Here is an 8,970-nt window from a genome sequence, read left to right as displayed (position 1 = left end):
CATCTAGGGGTCCTGGGGTAAGTGGGATGTGCCTTCACCCTTCACACTGCTGAGCATCTAGGGGTCCTGGGGTAAGTGGGATGTGCCTTCACCCTCATGCTGCCCCCATCCCTCCCGGAGAGTCGGCCGTGCAGCTTGCTCTCTCAGAACTTTTAGGACGAACAGGCTTTGTTGATGTTGTTGCTTTTGTTTAGGGGGCAGAGGCTGAGATAGGATCTTGCTCTGGAGGCCAGGCTGTTCTAGGATTTGCCTTCCTACCTCAGCTCCTGAGAGAGTTGGGATTAGAGGCGTGAGCTACCATGCTGGGCATCGGAAAGGTGGTTTTATTTATTTATATTTTTAATTTTTTTTTTTTTTTATAGTATGAAATGCTCTCAAAAGCTATTTGTATTGGCCTTTTTTTTTTTTTTTTTCTCCTTGCTATGACAAAAATACCAGATAAGAGCAACTTGAGGAGGTCAAGTTGCCCGTTTAAGGGCACAGTTCTCCCTGGTGGAGAAGGGTGTTAGGAGTGTAAGGCAGCTGGTCAGTCCCATTTCCTCTGCGGTCCAGAAGCAGAGCGAGGAATGCTTTTGTTTAGCTTCTATTATCAGGTTTTATGCTTCCATTCACTCCAGGGCCCTGGGTCATGGAACGGAACTACCCACTGTAAAGCTGGGTCACTCCAATTCAGTTAGCCTAATGTAGGTAATGTCCCACAGATGTTCCTGGAAGTGTGGCTCAGAGGTTAGTCTAGAGCAGCCGTTCCCAATTTACAGGTCACAACCCCTTTGAGGGCCGAATGACCCTTTTAAAAGGGTCGCTTAAGACCACTGGAAAATACAGATATTTACATTACCACTTGTAACAGCACAATTGCAGTTATGCAGTGGCAACAAAAATAATTTTATGGATGGGGCTCTTCACAACCTGAGGAACTGTTTTAAAGGGTCACGGTGTTAGGGAGGTTGAGAATGGCTGCCATAGCGTCAGTTAAGCTGACAGTATTAACCACCATGGTGCTTCTAGTTCTTGCTTAGAGTCAGGATTAACATCTTTTGAGCAACACAGCTAGTTGTTTAATCCTTACAGAAGCATCTGTGAGTGGATGCACACCTTTCCTGAGGCGGGAGAGGGGATCAAAATTAGAGAGAGTTTCATAGTCTGCTCATCCAGCTGTAATTGGATTTGGACTGGAACTTGTGTAGTTTGGCTCCAATCCCTATCCTTGATTGCTTAGCTCGCAGGCACAATTCGCCTGATGTTGGATCCGCTGCAGGCTTAAGAATGCCGAGTCTCTGGGCAGCAAGCCTCAATGGCAGAATTTGGAATTGTTCCTAAAAATCTGTTTCCCTCAAGTTAGTTTGACTTCTTGCATGCAGCTTCCTTGCCTTTATAACCGGGTCTCTTCAGTTGGCTTTGCCATCTTTAACACATTGAGGTGTGTCGTGCTTGAGCCTGTACCACATGAATGACTCAAAGTCACCAAAAACCTTCAGATATTGTCATGGGAACAAATGCATTTTGGCCCCAGGATGGAAAAGGTCCCAAAAGTTTTTTCCTGAGGACTTGGAGGTGACGTTTGGCATTTGGAATGATGACCCAGAGAGGCAGGCTAATTACACTTGGCTTTGGCAGTGCATGCATACAAGACCTTTATGTTTAGGATACAGAGCTGTGGCCACAAGGTATGGGAAGGGCACAGAGAATCTGTGGTTCTGCTTCTTCCAACTAGGTTAAAAGCTTTCTGGCAACAGGAGCACTTTTGTGTCTCCATTTGTTTTCTGAGAGAGAGAGAGAGAGAGAGAGAGAGAGAGAGAGAGAGAGAGAGAGAGAGAGAGAGAGAGAGAGAGAGAGAATGTGTGTGTGTCTGCATGCATGACTACATTTGCATTTGTGTTCATTTACATTTTCAGAACAAAAATGAAAATTCTAGTACAGAGGTTCCCTCTCTGTCTATGGGGGACATATTCAAAGGCTAATATTAGATTGTATATGTGCTGTGTGATATTTTTGTATATGTGCATTTTCTGACCTAAGAGTCTAGCTTGCATATAAGGATAGTGAGAGGTGAATATTAACTAAACAGAGCAATTATAGTCACGATCTACAGTATAGAGTATTTAAACTTGGCACGTGGTTCTGTGGCTCTGGGATATTCTAACGTCTGCAGACCACATTGCCTCTGGGTGACTGAAGCCATGGGCGAGGTAGAAAGCTACCATGTCCCTGCCATCTTGGGCTTGGAGGCAGTTGGTGATCTCCTGGAGACAGGTGGCTTTGCTTTAATATGTCAAATATGCATCTCAGTCCCTTCTCCCAGGGTCCAAACCAAACCCCTTGGAAGAAGCAGGGCCTGAGCTGGAACCCTGTTCTGGGAACTTGAATGCACAGGCCAGCTGCTAGTAGAACCAGCTTTGTGGCTAATGTAGCATGCCTTACTGGGGGCAGGGGCCCTGAGGATGGGGTTGGGGCTGCGAGACACTGAAGTTCAAAGAAACTTGTGCATGGCCCAGAATCCAGGGAGAGTCCACAGCCAGGGGGAAGGAAGCACGCTCAGGAGAAAGGGATTGATGTGACACAGGGAGAAGAGATGTAGAAAGGGGACTTGGGGCCTGAGGGGCCACCTTGGGCCAGGCGGATGGCCCTGGGTCAGAGAGAGCACCTATGAGAAGAGCACGTAGATCTAGAACTAGAGAGAGGATCGACCCAGAGCTGGAGAAGAGACTGACTTCCAGAGAAGGATCCAGGACTGAAGGTCATACAAGGGCCAGATCTTCATGGAGCAGAGACACTGTCTCCACAGCCTAGGGTTTCCCTTACCGCTTTGAGCCCCAGGAAGGCATTCCACCTCTGGGCGCTGGGTAAAACACAGATGAACCCAAGCAGGGCATGGCCCCTCCTGCCAGCCAAGGACTTCAGATCTACATGGTGACTCACTAAATGAATATTATAGTCAGAGGGTTTTCGTTTCTGTTACTTTTAAACTTGAACAACCTAGGTTGGATGTAATGAATGGGGGCTGGAGCTTAGAGTTGGGGAGACTCCACCAAGAGGTTCAGTAAGCAGGCCTCAGACTTTAAACCAGGGCAGTGTCACATCCTGAAGTGTGTGTGCATGTGCATGTGCGTGTGCGCGCGTGCGTGCGTGCATGTGTGTGTGTGTGTGTGTGGTCTGCTCTAGTGTCCCCAAAGGAGCTGAGGGGAGAGAAGGTGAATCACTTGCCCATTTTCTCCCAAACACCAGCGAAGCAGCCAGCGCCATTGCTGCATGGACTTCAAGGCTTTGGGAGAAGTGGAGGAGGGAGAGCAGGAGAGGAGGAGGGAGAGGAGAAGAGGAGGAAGGAGAGGCAGGGAGGAGGGAGAGGAAGAGAAGGGGCAGGAGGAGCAAGGCAGAGCTATCACTGCTGGATAGGGGCAGAAGTCAAAGGCCATGCATGAGGGCTCTTAGACACAGGCTGGTTCTTTCATACTGTGACCTAGGGATGGCTAGGGAGTGTGTCACCACAGGGCACAGGGGACCAAACACTTCAGGTCCTACTTGCTTTTCTTTCTTTCTTTCTTTCTTTCTTTCTTTCTTTCTTTCTTTCTTTCTTTCTTTCTTTCTTTCTTTCTTTCTTTTTCTTTTTCTTTTCTTTTCTTTTTTTTTTTTTTTTGGTTTTTCAAGACAGGGTTTCTCTGTGTAGCCCTGGCTGTCCTGGAACTCACTCCGTAGACCAGGCTGGCCTCGAACTCAGAAATCTGCCTGCCTCTGCCTCCCGAGTGCAGGGACTAAAGGCCTGTGCCACCACACCTGGCTACGTTACTTATTTTCAAATCTTAAAAGTTTCTCATTCAGATGATATATTTTGCTCATGTTTTTTTTTTTTCCTCTCCCCCAACTCCCCCCCCCCACCTTTCTACCTGCTCAACTTTATGTTTTTCCCTGTGTCTCCCTCTCAAAAAAAAAAAAAAAAATTGAAACAAATGATCATTATCCTGGAGTATGATGGTGGCCTTAGTCATGAAGCATCTGCCCTTAACTTCCCAGCTCTCAGGGTTCTGAGACTGGCCACCAGCTAGGGGAGAGGGCCCTGATGAGCTCTTCTCTGCTGGTGAAGTAAGCCGGTTGAAGCCAGATTAGAGTATATGTAAAGGCAGGGTTATTGGAGAAGTTCACGGTTTCCATGGAACTAGGCCAGGGAAGTCACCATGGGAAAGGGAGACAGAGGGGAAGGGGGAAGAGGGGGGAAAAAGCACCTTTACACAGAGATGGAGAGAAGGAAGAAAGGTAGAGAGACCAGAAAGTCGGCAATATATAGAGAGGAGCTTCTCAGGGAGGAGAAGCCCAGCCCCTGGGCTGGAAAGTTCTGGATGACAAGGGGTATACAAGGTAGGGGACTGAGGGATGCTGGGAAAACTTTGTGGCCCGGTCTGCTAACCGTGTACCTCACTGTTTGTCTGGGGTCTGAATCACAACCAGGCCTAACACCTCCTGCTTATCTCTGACCCCCAAGAGCTCTGAGCACACACCTCCTATTGAAAATGGACCCTACTAACTCATTTCTTACAACAGCTCAGCCAAGATTAATTGGCACCCTCTCTGCAGACTTTGGCAGGCCCTGTTGTGACAGCTGGAGTGGACAAATGTGTCACTTTAGGCCCTGATGACTCATTTACTGACCCAGGCAGGGTGGGGCATGGTGCCTGGGATGGACCTGGTGTTACACAGATAAGGAACCTAAAGGTGACCACGAGAATCCTGGGTAGAGGAAAGTCCCAGGCAGCTCACATTACAGGAGGAGCCAGCCCTAAAGTGCAGTTCCAAGCTAGACATGTCAGGGCCTCTTTTTATGGTACCAACTCCCCTGGCAAGCCAGTTAAGTTAGCCTGTACTGGCCAGGAGTGAGTCAGGCAGACAAGGCTGCCCGACAGCAGAACTGGCCCTTCTCCCTTTTGCACACCATCCTAGCTGATGACATCTGTTTCCCACCAGCTACTCTCAAAGACACCCTCTGTTCCTCCCCAGAGCCTTGCACACCTGCTCCCAGAATCCTTCAGTTGACCATATCACTGGACACCTGTCAGCAAGGTGTCCCATTATCTCCTGCCTGTAAGGCGTCCTGTGTGTGTGTATGTGTGTGTGTGTGTGTGTGTGTGTGTGTGTCTGTCTGTCTCGATGCTCTTGTTTACTCCTTACCCCACCCATCCCCCTCTCTGGAATACTTTCTGCTTATCTTTCCAGATACTCTGGCCTTAGGCCGTTCTAGAAGTATTTCAGAATAGTAAGGGTGGGGTGGGGTGAGGGCCATGGGGGTGGTAAGGGCAGGAACTCTTTTTATCTGTTTTGTTCTGGACCTCAGAGAAGAGTCAGTGGAAAATACCCTTGTTAGTCTCAGCACACTTCTTGGCCAGGAAACACCCCTCCTCTCCCCCCACTACACCCTGCACACCTGTCAAATCTAGAAAAGTCTGGGGCTCGCTCGCCCCAGGGAGGGAAGAGGCCGAGCAGGAGGAAACATTATTCAGTGATGAAGGACCTTGTATACTGGGCTGGCTTTTGATAAATGATGTGTGGTTATTTCCAGCCTGAGAGAGAGAAATTCTTAGAGAGTGCTTTTGTTTCCAGTTTGGTCTGTGCACCACCCCCCCACCCCACCCCACCCCACACCCTGGGGGCTGTTGATTAATCATGAACAGGCTTCATTTTGTTTAGAGAGATTCTCAGAACTTCCTGGTTGGAGGCTCCACAGCATTTCCCTGCATGTGAGGCCCTGGAAAGCCAGAACTGGGCCAGCACCACGCCATAGTGTCTCAACCGACATACCCACTTCATCATTTTGAGCTCTGCTCTCGACTCCATCATCCCAGAGCTTCCTTGTGTGTATCGCTATCTCAGGAGGGCAGCTGTGTAGCCTGTGCAGGGGGAAGGGGCTAATCAAACCTCCAGTGTGCTACCCACCATTTGCCTCTAGACTCTGTCACAGTCGCACCCACCTATGTGCCCTCAGCATTGGAACCCTGCCGGCCCTAAAGGGGATTCCTTGCATGGACTGGACAATTTGAGGTTCATGTTTCTAGGAGATAAGCTCTCATGTCACGGGTGAGAACCGAGGCTGAGCTGTCAGTTGCTCTGCTTGTCCTCTGGTGTGACCAGGCTAGCCTGACCCCAGGGCAGGTAGGCCCCTGTCAGACTTTGGTCTTGGCTACTTGTCACTAGTCTGCATGCAAGGAGCATGCTAGAATGCTGAAGAGTGGCCCTTTGACCTGCTTACTTTTGACAAACTTCTCACCTGTTTCAAAGTTTCACTGAAATGACCTAATTTATTATTATTTTTTAAATGAAAAGTTTTAATTGGAAACCTTTAAGAACAAAACGAGGAGAAGAAGCTCCTGATCACTAAACTTCAGTAATTGTATTTGTTAATTGTATTTATTTATTGTGAGCGTGTGTGTGCACACGAATACATATGACTTGGTGCGTGTGTGTGTGTGTGTGTGTGTGTGTGTGTGTGCACGCGCGCGTGTATATGGAGGTCAGAGGGTCATGCATAGGATTCTTTTCTCCCCTTTGCCTGTGTGGTTGGGAGATCTATCTCAGGCCACCAAGCAATCTTTCCATTGAGCCAGGCATCTTGCCAGCTTTAATTTTTACATATTTAGTGGCCATAACCACCATGGCTAGACCCTAAGGGACCCACTGATAAGCCTTCAGGAGTGGTTTTATGTTTGAACCAAGTAAGGTATTAACACAAACACCTGCTGAGTATCCTCATCCCTGAGCAGGTTTCTGCCAGACCCTGGGGGTTTGGGGTTTATAGGACAGGAAGCACGGGTCCTAACCTGCAAGCCTGACACTGGTTTGCATTTTCCACTTGGCAGGCTGCTGTCCTGGACCCAGAAAGGGGTCTCATTTGCAGTCTGGTAGCGAGATGAGTTAAAGGACACCAAATTTGAGGGTTAAGATGCCCGGAGCCCCATGCTATTTAAAGCAGTTTTTTTGTTTTGCCATCTGGTCACACACTGTACTGTCTTAGTTGGAGATGCTAAATTCTGGCTCGGAGAATGGCTGTATTCCCCGAGAGATGGGTGATGCCCTCCCTAGCTGGGTGGGGCACCCATGATAAAGAACTTCTCAACCCTCATGCCCCCATATGGCTTTAGCTTTCACCCCCTTTTCTTACCTCCAAAAAAAATCTCCAGAACTTTTTGACTGTAGAATGTACTATGATCTAAAAACTGGCCACAGTGGACACTTCATTCAGCTCCTGGTGGATATGGGTTACCCTATATTAATTTTAGGTTTTCCTAGATATATTTACATCTTACTGCCATATTAATTTCCAGGATGTCAGTCAAGAATGAGTTAAACTTGTAAAGCCTCTTAGCATAGCCCCTTCCTCCCTCCCTCCCTCCCTCCTTCCATCCCCTGTTTATGTAAGGTGAGAATTTTATATGGAGTGAATATTAATGGCTGTAAATTAAGGCTTGACTAATCCGATTTGTAGTTGGCCAGCCAGAGAGTGAGCATTTTCAGCTCCGTGGACCACATCGTCTGTATGACTACCATTCACCCATGATGGCCGCTGAATTGCTCCTGCATTCAGATGAATGCTTACCCTGTACCAATAAAACTGCACTGACACCCGTGGGCATCAGAGTGGCCCTCGAACTCTGGTTTGCAGCCATAGCTGTACTATTAAATATTGCCAGATGTGTAGTATAATACACTGTAGTCAATGAATGCTTTTACTGTGGGACATTGAAGCGACTCTTGGTGACCTCTAGTTGAACCCCTAGACTCCCACAACCCACTAGGGCAGCCTTCTCCACCAGCTACCAAAGACCAAGTGCTAACACTCACTTGTGTCTCATAGGAGAACCACGAACAGGAAGTGCACCCAAGAATGCAGCTATGAGTGGCTGGGTGAGACTGACACCCACCCAGCCCAGCAGCTGCGATGTTAGACCTAATAGCATCTCTGTGGGTGGCAGTCTGTAATTCCTGAGCATGCCATATGTAATTTTTGCAAGACCCGGTACGTAGAATCTTAAAAATAAGTTTTACCTTCCAGAAAGAGCTTAATTTGCCAGTGGAAGTTTTGCCTTTGGATCCATTTGCTCTCACCGTAAACTGAGGACAAGCAGGAATGTCCCTTCCTGTCACCTGGAGTCTGAAGTCTAGTGTGGACACAGGGCAATGAGCTTCCAGGGAGAACTATGACCCCAAAGATTGTTTGGTTTCCAGGGTGACAGGCACAAGACCAAGATCATCTCTAGAGCCAGGCAGTTTACTCCCTCATCTGAGACTTTAAAGTTACTTCGTGCTGAGTAGAAAAGCTGCTGTAGATGTAGAGGTGAGGCCTCCTCAGAAGTTTACCTCAGGGCCCCAAGCATGACAGAAATGCTACCAGTCTTAGCCATGAAGACACTGAGTGGAAGCTAAGAAGAGGGGAGAGAAGGGAGGGGGCGATGTGAAACGCCTGCTCTCCTCTTCAGGCAGCTAAGGCTTAGGACTTTGATAGACAGCTGTCAAAAGTGCTCAGCTGCCTACAACGGTCCACACTGCCAGTGTGGGTGAGCATCCATCTCAGTCAGTGGATTCCATAGTGGACAGTAAAAATACGAATGGTGGTGGTGGCCAGGGTGCTGAGTGGGTAAAGGGCTTGCCAGGCAAGTATGGGGACCTGAGTTTGGATCCCCATAACTTCCGTACAGCTCAAGACACATAGTGTGAGTGTCTGGAATTCTACTGCTCCTACAGGGAGGTGAGCAGTGGAGACTGTAGAATCCCCAGACACTCGTGGGCCATCTAACCTGGCATGTGCAACCAACAAACAACAATGCTCTGCCTCAAACAATGTAGAAGGCAGGGACTGATGCCTGGAGTTGTCCCCTGGCCTGGCCTCCGAGTGTATACCATGGCACGTGTCTGCATTCTGCATTCATACACATGGATGCGCGCTCTCTCTCTCTCTCTCTCTCTCTCTCTCTCTCTCTCTCTCTCTCTCTC

At 48.4% G+C, this 8,970-nt stretch overlaps 1 protein-coding gene across 2 annotated transcripts in view; it reads left to right on the top strand.

Moving 5' to 3' along the window:
• Positions 1–8,970, top strand: part of Agpat4 (1-acylglycerol-3-phosphate O-acyltransferase 4) — a 97,897-nt gene that overhangs the window by 77,416 nt on the left and 11,511 nt on the right. The window lies entirely within an intron of this gene.

Source organism: Mus pahari, chromosome 21 (assembly GCF_900095145.1).
Source record: "Mus pahari chromosome 21, PAHARI_EIJ_v1.1, whole genome shotgun sequence".
Taxonomy (NCBI): Eukaryota; Metazoa; Chordata; class Mammalia; order Rodentia; family Muridae; genus Mus; species Mus pahari.
This window is presented reverse-complemented; position numbering and strand designations above follow the sequence as displayed.